This window comes from Rhinopithecus roxellana, chromosome 8 (genome assembly GCF_007565055.1).
Source record: "Rhinopithecus roxellana isolate Shanxi Qingling chromosome 8, ASM756505v1, whole genome shotgun sequence".
NCBI lineage: Eukaryota > Metazoa > Chordata > Mammalia > Primates > Cercopithecidae > Rhinopithecus > Rhinopithecus roxellana.
Window position 1 is genome coordinate 84,993,037 of NC_044556.1, and position 14,338 is coordinate 85,007,374.

At 42.5% G+C, this 14,338-nt stretch overlaps 1 long non-coding RNA gene and 1 other non-coding gene across 2 annotated transcripts; both read right to left on the bottom strand.

Moving 5' to 3' along the window:
- Positions 1 to 149: 149 nt before the first annotated feature.
- LOC104664239 lies at positions 150 to 13,169 on the bottom strand. The gene is made up of 4 exons (XR_748233.1): positions 13,039 to 13,169; positions 12,812 to 12,956; positions 6,814 to 6,868; positions 150 to 240 (listed from the first exon to the last, which is right to left on the bottom strand). It is a non-coding gene; the product is annotated as an uncharacterized LOC104664239 (long non-coding RNA).
- On the bottom strand, positions 9,828 to 9,931 carry LOC115899345. Its single transcript, XR_004059074.1, has one exon. It is a non-coding gene; the product is annotated as a U6 spliceosomal RNA (small nuclear RNA).
- Positions 13,170 to 14,338: the final 1,169 nt, after the last annotated feature.

Consider the following 14,338-nt stretch of genomic DNA (forward strand, 5'->3'; position numbering starts at 1 on the left):
TTAGGCAGACATGACGCAAATACACTTCTCACCATCTTGGGAGATTTGGGGGGTCTTACCTTCTTATTTAAGTCCTTTGTTTAATTATTTATTCTCCTTTTTTTTTTAGCTTGTTCTCTTTGTTTTCCCTTAGTTGGTAAAGAAGACAAGTTGTTGATGAAGGAAATTGACAAAATATCAGCACATCTTGAGTTCTTTGGTGATCTGCCTTCTCCAGAATTTTCTGATCTGTCCCTACACCTGCATGAAAAGTGCTTCATGCAATGAAACTGTCCTTACTTGGTGTCATAAGTGAGCTTGCTAAATTTTGTGTGTGCTATCAATAACCCCTCACCTTTCCATCTGGGGTAGCAGCTAAAATTACCTCTTTTTTTTACTATCTTGTTTTGCCCTAAAACAGGCAGGAACATCTTATATTCAACAGCTTATCTTCATAGGTGCAGAACAAAGACAGAACTAGAAGTCATCCCTCTGCTCACCTGAGACAAACGCATATTTGACATGCATTGGGAATCAGGCACATCCACCCCTGACCCTCTGCTGGGAGCATTTTTTATTTAAGATATTTTTGGTTCATCTCTTGAACCTCCTTTCCACCTCCAGTTATCCCTGAGTCCCACTCACACCCCTCTTCTTTATTACTGCCTAGAAAGGAAGTAGAAAGGCAAAAGACTTTTGCCACTGAGTCACTGAAAAGAAAGAAACCTGATAATCTGGGAATTAAGGGAAGCCAGGGAAACACATCCTCAACCCTTAAGGTGAAGCTCCCAGTAGTCACCATTCCAAGAATATGGGACCTCAAACTCAAGCACCTTTCTTGAGACAGAGTCTTAATAATGAAATCTGGGAATGGGAATGCATGTGTTTCTTTGTCTATCTCAACATTTTTTTCAAGACCATTTTGGTAGCCAGCCACAGCTGTTTTGTAGGTACAAAGAAAGGGGCCCTACTTCCCAGGCTGTGGCTGTGAAAAAAAGATAAAAATTTCAGGACTCCAAACTCACTATGCCAAAGGGCAAAGTTAAGCTTGGGAATGGAGTCACTCAAAATTGCCTTTCATTTTGTTCCTAAATAGATAGCTGCAAAGGTAGAAGGTTACAGGCCTCCCCAAGGGGCCTCCCTCACAATTTGCTCACAAGAAAATTCTCTGTGCACCCCAATGTGCAGAGATGTATATCAAAATATTCATGGAAACATCTCAGCCCTGGATCTAAGATTGGGTGAGGTATAGGAAGAAAGGGTAATGTACCAAAAAAAAAAAAAAAAAAAAAAAAAAAAAAAAAAAAAAAAAACTAGAGTAAGATATGGTTTCTGTCTTCTAGAAGTTAAAAGCACAGCTTATCTTCATAGTTAGAGAACAAAGGCAGGATTAGAAGTCATCTTTATGCTCACCTGAGACAAATGCATATTTGAATACTTCCTTTACTCTACGTTTACTTTATCTTACCTAAAAATGCAGATTCATTGAGCCGGAGCCAATGTATAGTTGACTATTCCTCTATCCCCTCTTTTCGCATTTAAAATGTGGATTCAGTGAACACTAACCTAGCTTCAAAAGAATGCAATTGCTTGCCTATTCTTCCCTATTTTTTTTTCCCGAATCACAGATGTTCCTGTGACTTTGCGTTCCTTTTTCCCGGGCGCATTCTCAACCTTGGCAGAATAAATCTCTAGATTGATTGAGTCGCCTCAGTCATTTTCTTTGGTTTTGCATGGCCAAAGCATACCTTCCCTCTGTGGCCTTCCTTTGGTCATTAAGGATATTCTTTCTGCCATCGGGTAACCAGGTGGTACTACCTCAACCAGAGCCACCAACTTCACATGGACACTTCTGCACCTTACTCTAAGATGTGGTTGCCACTGAGCAAATATGTATCCATTTGACTTCCAACTCATTTTTTTTAATTAACATTGGCATTTTTTAATTTGCTTTTTTCATTGACAAAAAAATATACCTGTGTGATGTACAAAATATATACATTATTGAACTGGGAAATGAAGCTAATAAACATACACTTTACTTCACACACATCATTTTCTATGGTGAAAACACTTAAAACCTACTCAGCAATTTTCAAGTATACAATACATTGTGATTAGCCACCATGTGGTACAATAGATCTCTTAAAATTATTTCTCCTCTCTGGAATTTTGTATCCTTTGAACAATATCTCCCTAATTCTCCCTCATTTTCAACTTCCTTTGTTCACAATGTCTTCAATTCTTCCTCCCAACCAGAAGGCTCTCCGGTCTCCATCCCTACCATCCAAATTCTCTGTATGATTCAGGGTTCAAAAGAGGTTCCAATCGTGCTGTGAGACTCCTCCCACCACTCTGGTTCTTGCTAGTAGCTCTTTTAATTATGTTCTCTAGCACTTGTTATAGTGATTCATATCCTGGATATGCATGTGAATCGCCTGTGGACTGTTTAAAAATATAGACCCTGACTAGACAGACCTAATCAGAATCTCTGTGTGTGAACTGCAGGCATCAGTAGTTTCACAAAGCTTCTAATGCACAGCGAGGGTATGAGAAAAACAGGTAATATATAAATGATTACTTTGAGTGTTTAACCATACCATGCCCGTTGCTATCTGTCTTTTTAACTTCTAGAAGACAGAAACCATATCTTCCTCTAATTTTGTTTTGTTTTGTTTTGTTTTTTTTGGTACATTACCCTTTCTTCCTATACCTCACCCAATCTTAGATCTGGGGCTCAGATGTTTCAATGAATATTTTGATATACATTTCTGCACATAGTAAAATCACCTAAGGGTTCCACAAACATTTTTGAATAATTTCACTGTGCCAGGCACTGGATCTAGGAAGATGAAAGCAACATGAGTCCTTTTAGACTAGAATCCGTAGCTAACAGGTAAATGTTGTTGAGACTGTCATTTTGCTGCTGGGACACACATGGGGCCAAGAAAGGTTTGCTACGATTAAAATGATTGACTTCTGAAAGAGGAGAGTGGAGGATGGAAGGAGCCTCTGGGTTTGCAAAGGATAAAAGTTTCAGAGTATTTTGAGGAGGTTCTAGTATTTGTGCCATCATCCATTCCACACCTTCCTATGCTGTGCAATGAGCAGGGATAGGTTGTAAACTAAATATCTGCACCTCTCCCTCCAAATGGCCACTCATTGGAAAAGTAATATATAGCTTTCCTGCTAAAGGAATAAAGTGGGTACATGAGGCATATAAGTGAGAGCGCATGCTGTGTCATAAACATGGACTGCATCCAGGTGTCCGTGGACGGTGTGTGTGCAAGGTCAGCTCTACCGCTTTCTGCAGGCTGCTGGTATCTCCTTGTTCCATCCCTCAGCTCCTAAGGCTGCTCAGACAATATTGGGAAAATCATTCAGGGCTTCTCTTAGGTGTCCCACTCTGTCCTTCCCATATCCATCTCCCCTAGAGTATTTTCTTCTTTTATTGCCAGATGTCCCCAAAATCTTTCTTCTGTTTAGCAAAAACTTTTTTGTGTGTCTGTGAGATGGAGTCTTGTTCTGCCACTCAGGCTGGAGTGCAGTTGTGCAATTATAACTCACTGCAGCCTCAAGCTCTTGGGCTCAAGGTATCCTCCCACCTCAGCCTCCCTAGAAGCTAGGACTGTGGGTACCCATCACCATGCCCTAATTTGTAAACATTTTTAGAGATGAGGTCTCACTATGTTGCCCAGACTGGTCCCAAACTCCTAGCCTCGGCTTCCCAAAATGCTGTTATTAGAGGTATGAGCCACCATGCCCAGCCCTAAAATCAATTCTTAAGAATGGATCGTAGAACTAAATTTACAGAAAGATGTACTTCACTGATAAAGCACTTGGATCTTATCAAATAAATAAGAAACGTAACATTTATTGAGTTCCTAATGTGTGCCAGGGTCTACCATGTTGACGCATTATTAGCAAATTATATAGGGAAGATGATTGAAGGGTTGGGGTCTCCTACGCCTCAGCACCTGTGACACATAGATGGCTGCTTCCTCTTCTTCCTCCTAAGATGAGCCTTGCCTGCTGCCTCTTGAAGGACCACACACTTAGTCTTTATTTCAGATCCCTTTTGAAGCAGATCTTAGAACCTCTTTGTGTTTGCTTTTTTCCTATGAGCAACTAGTTTCTTTTGCTCCCAACTCCTTTTCCAAGAGGCACAAGGTTATTTTCTAAACTAGGCCACTGGTAACCCCTAGAAAAAAAGTTTCCAATGATGGCTGCCATCTTGACAAATGGCCTTGATTCCAATGCACTCTTCTACCTATGATCTACATACATGCAATATCAATCTTAATTTACATGTGATTTCAATCTATATGCAATATTACTTTGTATATGTAACATCACCCTTTTACATGCAATGTGGCAGAGATCCATTTACTCTAAGGGATCATAATACTTCCTACCTGATAGTGTTGTAGTGAAGATTCAGTGAAATAATAACAGGTAATGAACCTACAACAGTGCCCAGCATAGAGCAAGCACTCCACAAAGGTCACTGTTGTCATCACTCTCCCTTCTGAAAGACTGTTGATAGTGTGGTGTTCCTCAGACTACCTTCATTAGTTCCAAGCTGCCCAATTTCCTCCATCACTCCCTCTACCCACATACTCTCCCTTCTTCCTCTTTCCATAGTTTCCATCAGTGGTAGTGGTGGTGGTATTAAGAGCAGAAACAGAATTAAGAATAAATGGAAAGGTATTTCATGTTGCCTCCTTAGCCATAACTAATTATAATTGTTTCCTTAGCATCAATAAACATGAAAGACTTCTGGCTGTAAAGGCATGTCAGGCACTGCTCCAGTTGGAGTTTCCAGCCCTCTCCTTGCTTCCTGTCACATATGACTCTGCAGGCTGCTGCTAGACACTGTGGCTTCCTGTTAGACCTGCTTTGAGTAAACTTTGCTGTCATTGGGAATTTAATCACCTTTCTGAGACAGGGACCACTGCTTTGCTAATCTGAACCAAGTTGTGATGTCAGAAAGGAAAATTAGCAACAGTTAGGTTCCAGTGTTATGAACAACTACTTAGGGTGCCCTGTCTCTGTCTAGAGAAAGAAAAATATAGTGATCCTAAATGTAAGTAATTCATCATGACACAAAGAAAGTTAAAGGAAAATTAATTTCATAGCATAAAACAGCAGTGACATATAAACCTACAGAAAGAGTAGAAAAGATACTCAAGTTAAAATTATGGGTTGAGAGGAGATCCATGGAGTGAACTTAAAATAAATGTATCGTTATAGAAAGGGTTGAGAATCTCTCAGGCACTTTAGCCTCTGGATGTCCCAGACTATTTGATGCTGTTTATGTTCTATGCTAGGACAAAACCAAACAGGCCCACTGAAAGCCAAGCCAGGTCACTGGTGATATTCCTAGGCCTGGCTGCAGGAACCTTTAGGGGCTACATGCCCTTCCTTTGGAGAAAAATGCTATCCTCTCTTACCCTCTGCTCTTGACTAAATAGATTCTATACCATCATCCCCTTTAGAAAAACGGGCGAGATCCAATCCCAGTTTTCTGTCTGTGTAATGCAGATATTAGGAATCACTAGGCAGCATAGCCTAGAGTTCTCATTTTCTTTTGAATGTAATAGCTTCTTGCAAGGAACATAAAAGCAGTTGTGCAGTTACATTTGGCTTTAGCAAAAGGAGAAATCTATGAAAATTTAAAAATTAGCATAGAACAAGGGAGATATTATGTGATTTTTAAAGGATTGTTGTCAAGGTAACTTGTATCTGGGTGGGAAGAAAGAAACTATCAGGTTTAGGCTGAGAGTTAGATTTGACTCTGCTTAGTGGGGTTCCTGTCCAATTTGTTAGTACCCTGGTGTCAGAGAGACAGGGGCTCCCCTGAGACAATTTCAGGTTTGTTTGGTGCTTTGAGAGGCCAGGCTGGGGAGAGGTTCGAGGAGGTGCCTGTTACCACCAATGAGAACAAGGGATGCATTTCCAGGGGCTTGGTTTGGAGGTGGATGGAGTCTACCTTCCACAGGGACATTGGCTATTTGGGGACAGATATAGGCTACCAAGGTCAAGTGCTTAATCCTCAATTCAACACTGAAAGAAAGATGTTTCTTTCAATAGACCAAATTTCCTCATACTCACCCAAGAACTTCCAGATTTAAGAGGGCACTAACATGTAGTGAGAACTCAATAATGTGTATATTATTATGGATGGATGGAAGAATGTCAATGCCAATAGGTAGCCACAGGACACAAGTTCTTTGCTAGTATAGTTAGGTGAAAAATAATCTAGACTCATGAGTGTCGAATGGGCCCAGACAGTGATTCAGGGTAGGTCGTTGATAAAATGGCAGGTTTGAGGGATTAAGTTCAGTAGATGCAGGATATTTTCATATTCATTCAGGAAATACATAAGAGGAGAGCACCAGGGGTGATTCTAAGTGTTACACATGGCACAACACCCAAGTAAAGACATTGAATTAGTGATTTTAAAACTTCTCACCAAAAAAACTCATGCAGGGGAGTTTCATCTTCTCACAGGCTGCCTGGATTCACCTCAGACAGAGGGCAGGCTGAGAGAGGGCCATTGAGTTTTAGTGGATTGAGTCTATAGCTTCTGATCTGACTCTCCACTGAGGAAGTAGAAGTCTTTGCTGCCCAGGAAATTAGAGTGAATGGGAGATGACAAGGTCATTGCTGAGACTGTTTCCTGTGCAGGGATCAAGTTACTTTAGAACCTGGATCTCTCAGAATGAATTACTTGGTTCTCTGAACCTCAAACCAAATAGATGAGCTTTATATTTAGGCTACACATTTCAAGACTGAAATCAAAATTGTCATTTTGACTACGGTGTCTCTTACTTGGAGCTATGGCAAACAGGAAGGAAAAAGGTGATGTGGGGCTTCACTAGAGCTTCTAGAAGAGTAGGAAGAATGACCACTCTCATTTGACACCTCTATAACAGCTGCTGTGTTGTGATTAGATACATTAATACGATTAAAGATTTCATCTTCTTATGAGGTCCCCAGACTTTTTCAGTTTTGTTAAGAAACAATCAGAATCGTTAAATAACTCTTCCAAAGCAGGTGACAGAGTCAAGATTTGAATCCAGGGTTTTGATATTATAGGCCATCTTCTTTTTCTAGAGCTACCAAGGGATTCATGGCACATCACACCTCGGTGTGCGATGGCGGGAAGCAGAATGCCAGGGGAATGTGTGCTTCATTCATATCATTGCAAATTAATTTATTTGGGTTATCTCTTCTGGCACATCATTTAGCAATAGCAGAGGATTTAAATTAGATTTTCTTTAAGGGGATGTCCATGACTAGATTCTTGCTTGAAGACCTTCAAGGCAGGCACTAGTGGTGGGGCCTGACGTCTGCAGCATGTCCTTGTGAAGGAGAATCTGAGCTGGCCCCTCTACCTTCCAAGTTACTATGCTAAGAAAGGAAACAGACAAACAGCAGGAGGTTGCAGTTCCCAGAAGAGGCATTGGTCTTCTCCCACCGCCTCTGCTGTCTACCCTGTTACCTAAACAAGTATTACTCTAAATACCTGAAATAGTCATCTTCCAGGAATACACCTGATACTTGCAAAACAGGACAGGTTTCTGTCCATAGGCCTTTAAGATGCAAGTAAGTTTTGGGTTTTCTCTGTATGCCTGATTGGTCCTCGTTTCCCTAACACCAGTTCATTTTCTGATTTTTTTTCTCTTTGGCCAGGTGCCTCATTTTCACACTGTGTTAGTAACAACCATTGGGTAGACCAGTGGCATGCATGGCTGGCTTGCATAGATCCCACTCTTCAACTTCATGTTTGAGCATATGCCATCTCTTACATCTCCCTGTCCTGTGAATGATGTTGCAATCAATACAAATAAATGTCAGGGGCCCTAGGCTATAGGTAAACTGTGCCAGCATAAACCCATGAGGTGTTGAGAATCTCTATGTCACATACTCTGATGCTCTGTAATTCTATTTTTCTGGCTACCAGAGCCCTCCCACAGATTCCAGGGCTTGGTTTAGAAATCTCCCTGCCTTTCCCAACTTGGCTCACAATGATCCCACCCAAAACTTCGTACTTCTCAGGAGAGACAATAGAACAATGGGAACTATAGGAGTTGTGTTATTCTCACTATTTGACTCAATCTGAACTGTGTCCACTGTAACAGTTAAGGTGTAGGCAAATAGGCAAATCTCTCTCAAAATCATCCCTGGACCACCAGCATCAGAATTAGGCACTTGTTAAAAATGTAGATCCCCTCAGTACCTCCTATTTATTCAGAATTTCTGCAGTCAATACCCAGAAATCTGAATTTTAGACAAGCTCCCTTTTGTGTCAGAGCCCCTGCAGGAAACTGATGACACACTCAAATTAGGATAATCTTAGGAGAGTTTAATAAAGGGACCATTTCAGAGAGGTAGTCAGGGTAAGGAGAAGTCGCAAGTGCTGTGCGCTGTTAAGAGCCTGGGTGCAGCTATGCAGGTGCACGCGCAGCAAGTGGGTTACTGGAATCTGGAGCAGAGGGACTGTGGGAAGGGCCATAAGATAGGATGTGCTTGGGATTTTGCCATGGAGGGACTCAGCCAGTGCTTGATGGCCTGATAGGGGTATAAGCACCTAACCCCACTTTGCCAATCTTCTGCAAACCAGAAGCCAGAGGCAAGAGAGCCTGTTGTTTTGCCACACAGGAGGCCACCCCTAGGTGAGAAGGATGGTGAGTGGATTTGAGGGACAAATGGAGACTGCCTGGCCCCTGACCCACCCATAGCAAACCTTGAGAACCACTTGGCTAAACATTTCTCTTGTCCCTGGCGGATTAAGGACTGTCTTAGTTCCATAAATGAGACAGAGGGTGAAGGGAAGTAGAAGAAGAGGTGAAAATGGAATATCCTATTACGGGAAACACAGGGAAAGCCAGAGATCCAGGAAAAGAGGATGAGGGAGCTGCAATGGTGTGAGCAAGTCTAGACTTCACTTCCCTGGCGTGCTCCGAATTCCCCTCATGCTGCCCTGTGCTTTTGGTCACCTTCCCGTGTGTGTGTGTGTGTGTGTGTGCGTGTGTGTGTTTTCCTGCCTCCTTTTGCTTGGCACTTTTTCCCTAACTCTCCAACCTAGCATGAGACTCTTCTCTTCAGTGCTCTGGGAATTGGAGGCAGCATTTTGCATGTTTTAACTCTTCCTGTGGTCTCCATGATCTGCTACAAGTGGTTCCCATGTTCATGGGCACTTTTTCAAGACTTCATCTGACTGTTTCTGGAAGAGTCTGTGACTACAGTAGTCCTCCCTTATCCACAGTTTTGCTTTCTGCAGTTTTAACTACCCTGCAGAACAGTACAATGAGGTATTTTGAAAGAGAGAGAGAGAAAGACCACATTTACATAGCTTTTATTACAGTATATTGTTACAACTATTCTAGTTTATTGTTGTTAATCTCTTACTACACCTAATTTATAAATTAAACTTTATCGTATATACACATGTATAGGAAAACACATAGCATGTAAAGAGTCTGGTACTATCAGCAGGTTCAGGCATCCACCGGGGGTCTTAGAATATATCCCCCATGGGTATGGGGGGACCACTATACTTTCTAGCAAAGCTGTGACATTGAACAGAGAGGTGAGACACCAGTGAGAGCTACTAGACCAAAGGTGAGTGTTGGGGGAATCTTTAGAGAAAGTTCTTTTGGCCTTTTTTAAAGAGTTTATTGAGGTGCTTGGTATAATTCAAGATTAACTAAATAGTCTCATATTATATGTTTTCAGACCAGGGATTGCTGCCAGCTCCCTAAAACTAACCATTTATCTTATGGGTGTTTTAGCAGTTCATATTGTGGAAACGGTCCCAAATCCTACCTTCATGATTTTTTTTAAATATGGTATGCTTCACTAATTTGCATGTCATCCTTGCGCAGGGGCCAATGCTAATCTTCTCTGTATCGTTCCAATTTTAGCATATGTGCTGCTGAAGCAAACAATGAAAAAAGTATGCATTTTTTCAGTAAGAAAAATGCATACTTTTTCCCTTGTTTGATGACACACTTTGCCCTCCAACTATATTTTCTTTGTTACACACAGCTACACTTTGCTATGCCCCTGCATCCTTCTTGTTGCATCAGATTCCATATAAAGCAAAGAAAATAAAAATTAGATGTATCTCCCATCTACCTGGGGAAGTCTGACGGCAAAGCATAAAATCCATTGACTTTTCCCCTATTTTTAACTGAAAATGGAATTTGAATTTTACTCTCTTCTTCACACCCTAAATCCAACCATTTGTTCATCTAAGCGCATATGCATTTCACCACAAAGACTCAAATCCACTGGGGAAGAACAAACAGTAATAGTTTACATTTATTGAGCATTTACTACATACCTGTCATTATTCTAATGCTTACTGTAGACTATTTTATTTAATCCTCACAAGCACACTATGAAGCAGGTACTTATTATTGCCACATTTCAAATGTGGAAGGTGAGGCACACGACAGTTAAATAACTTGCCTAGGCTCATACTCCTGCTAAATCTTAGAGCCAGGATTAAAACCAAGGCAGTGTGACTTCAGAGGCTGTGTGCTGAACCACAAAACCATGCTGTCTGAGTATGAAGAGTTTCTGTACTTAAGTTTGCCCCTCTGTTTCCTTTCATTATTCATTTTTTATCAACAGATATTCATAGTGTCAAGCACTGGTGGCGAGAAGCTGAATAAGACTGGTTCTCCTTTTGAGCAGGAACATGGGAGGTCTACAGAACAGGGGAGTGATAGATCCCTGCAATATATGTGAGAGGCAGAATAAGAGGTAGGAATAAAGTGCCCCGGAAAGACAGAGCAGGAAGTGACTTTTCAGGGAAGTTTTTGGAAAACATCCTCGATGAGGTCACAGTTCACCCTGTCAAATAGCAGGTACGTAATAGATCTTTTCAATGAATCGCAACAGAAATTCAACAAGAAGAGAAAATGATGATAAATGAAAGAAACACCAAGGACAGAGAGTGGCTCTTGACTTTGCTCCCCACTTTGAGACTCCATTTGTGTATAGCAGGTTGGCAGCAGAATGGGAGTTCCTGAGATTTAATTCTCATGAGATGCCGTGGGTCCCTGTGTGCCTGAATCAGGACCTAGAGGTTGCTGAGAGTCCAGCTCACCGGTGGAGGGGAGGAAAGGTTTATTTTCTTCGCACATCCATCGCTAGGTTCATGGGTGAGGTGCCCCTTACAAAAGACAAATTTACAAGAGAAAGGTATACAAAGGTATTAATATAAGTTTTATGTGGATGGGGAGCCTTTAGAAATGAAGACCCAAAGAAAGAGAGAGGCTTGTTTATTTTTGGGATGATGAAGAGTAGATAGTCATGGAGAAATATGATTGGAGGACAAAAAGGTGTGACCTGATGGTAACAACCTGAGGGGAACTTAGCAAGGCCTTCTTGTTTAGATTCTTCCTGGCCTCTGTGTCTTTGAGGATAAGGAAGTTCCCTTCCTCTAGGTATAGGGATGACACTTTTTTTTTTTTTTTTTTTTTTAAACTGCGTCTCATTCTGTCACCTAGGCTGGAGTGCAGTGGTGTGATCTCAGCTCACTGCAACCTCCACCTCCCAGGTTCAAGTGATTCTCCTGCCTCAGTCTCCCGAGTAGCTGGGACTACAGGCGCGTGCCACCATGCCTGGCTACTTTTTTGTATTTTTAGTAGAGATGGGGTTTCACTGTGTTAGCCAGGATGGTCTCGATCTCCTGACCACATGATCTGCCCACCTCAGCCTCCCGAAATGCTGGGATTACAGGCATGAGCCACTGCACATGGCCTGAAGACACCTCTTGAATGAGGATCTTATGACCTCTTCCAGGTGGTCAGAAAATTCTGTCTAGGTTTTATAGCCTGCTTAAGGGAATAAGGGCAAGAGAAGGTCAGAGTGTCCTTACTGCTTCTACTGTTTTCTAAAATGCCAAGGGGCCACATTTTATAGCAGCCTGTCCTGAACTCCAACAGCAAGGGTAGAACAGGGCAGGGTGATAGCCCAGTCAGGAAGTGAATGAATGGGACTCACAGCCACACTGAGTGTCTCTAGTGACACCAAGAGCTCAGGTGAGGCTAAATCGGTCAGGAGTCCCCAGGGGCCCAAAGAGAACGGTCAGGAGTAGGAGGAAGACCTCACTAGTCATAGAACAGAGATAGGAGGGATGTTTTCTCTGCACATGCCAGTTATAACAGTTGAATATGCACTCCCCAGTACTCGCAGAGACTCTTACATTGTGATAAAGTCAATCCTTTCAGAATGTGGAAGACTTGTCAGTTGGACCTGCCAAATCCACCTGTATACTTTGCTATAGTATCAGAAATTATTCCTTTTTGTTTTATTTTCTCTCTCTCCAAGGACCAAGATGGATTTCCAGCCTGGATGCTTTGGTGGGGATTCTACCCAGTGGTCGGGGGAAGGACCACGTGCCCTTCCAACCTTGCGTCAGCAATCCCATGAGGCTCACCATGAGTCACTGCCAGCGGCCCAGACTCAGCTGTGTGGAGTCTCAGACCCTGGGGCGAAACCAGCTAAGTTCATGGGTCTTTCCTGTCTGTGTTCTCAGTGACTCACCCGAAACAGATAATAACAGTGAGGTTGGGTGAACCATGTGACTGGTGTCAGCCAGAACAGGTCATGCTGTTAACCCTTGGATCCCAGGCCACTGACTGCCGACTCCCAGGCCCTAGGACAGGCCCATGACACACTTGAATGGTGTCTCCTTCCTTTCTCTCTGGGGTCTTTGGTCAAGGTTTCAGTTTTGGAAATATGACCTTCCCTTGTAAAGGATCTCAAACTTGGGGTGGTTACTGATAGAGACTGCACCAATAACTACTACCCAGGAGGGGCCCATGGTCCCAAAACACCACCAGAGCACAAGTGAGGAGTTTTCATTCATCAAATTGGGTGTTCTTCAAAGTCGCCAAGGCGCAGATCCTGACTTCTTTCCTGGTTCTTTCCATCAGTTGGGTGATTCCCAAAGTCTGGGGAAAGAAAGAGAATGGAGGAATTTAAGAATGGAACAGATGATTTCTTCCACCTCAGACAAGCAGACTGTGAGCTCACCGTGTATCTTAAGTATTTGTGGGAAGGGTCCCAGGCAGGACCGTAACGTGTCAGCATATGACTTAAAGGCTTGGTGACAGAACAAGGATCCACGCAGCTCAGCTGCCCTGCCAGGGTGTCCTCATTGGCTCGCCAGCTTCAGATCACGCCCCAGGGATGCTGCATTAATTATGAAAACCTCTGGTCAAGGCTGAAAGCCTGCAGGATGGATATGTACTATGACCTCATCATTCACATGGGATAGTCCAGAGGTCTCTAAGACTCTCCAAAATATTATTATGATGCAACATTTTCCCCATAATATGTGACAGAGCATAACTCAAAATTTAAGTGATCCTTGCTGACCATGAATGAGGTTAAAGTGAAAAAACAAAACAAACAAACAAAAGGCAAGATGAGCTGAGATGCTGAGACTTGGCAGGGATCTGAGTGCTGAGAGTTGCTGATTCTTCAAGATACACGTTACTCCAGGTCATGGGGCAGGGTGTATATGTACATACGTGTGTGAGTGTGAAAGAGTGGGAGACTGGGTGGGAGACTTGAGTAGGGAGAGGGATGGGACGTGCTGCTATGGAGAGACAGCAGTGAAACAGGCAGTACGACCAATAATACAATCATATCAGACAGTCGAGGATCTGGGTCTCAGCCTGACATTCACTACCCAGGTGACTTTGACAATTCATGAGTCTTCTCTCTTTCACCTGTAAAAAGTGGGATAACAAAGGTAAATTTGCTCAGCGAGGAGATAATATGTGTAATTGCCTAGGAGAGTTCTAGTCACATAGCAGATCATCAGTGAAGGTCCAGCAAGCCAGGCCAGAAAATTTTATGAACAGTGAAAACTGCAGCCCAAAGTTCTATGTGTTTCTCAATAGGAAAACACCTGTATCCCATTTTATGGTGTACAAACACTTTCACTTATGTCACCTCATTCTTCCTCTCAGAAATCCTCTAAGGAAGTTATTGTAGTAATGAGGAAACCGAGGCCCAAGGCCACACAGTGGGCAAGGCTGGAACTGGACCCCAAGTCCTATGCATCTTTCTGCTACCCCATGAGGGAGCAGTTGCAAGTCATAAACATATGCCCATCATGCAGCATCATGGGTGTGACACCGAAAGGATGAGCTTGAAAATGCAACATTATAAAGATTTTGTGTTAACTGCAGAACCTCTAAAAACCAGGCATTAATTCCTTCACTCCAGAAATATTTATTGAGGATCTACAATGTGCTGGGCACTGATCCCAATGCTGAGGATACATCAATGAACAAACCAAACAAAGCCCTGATTCCCAAGAGAC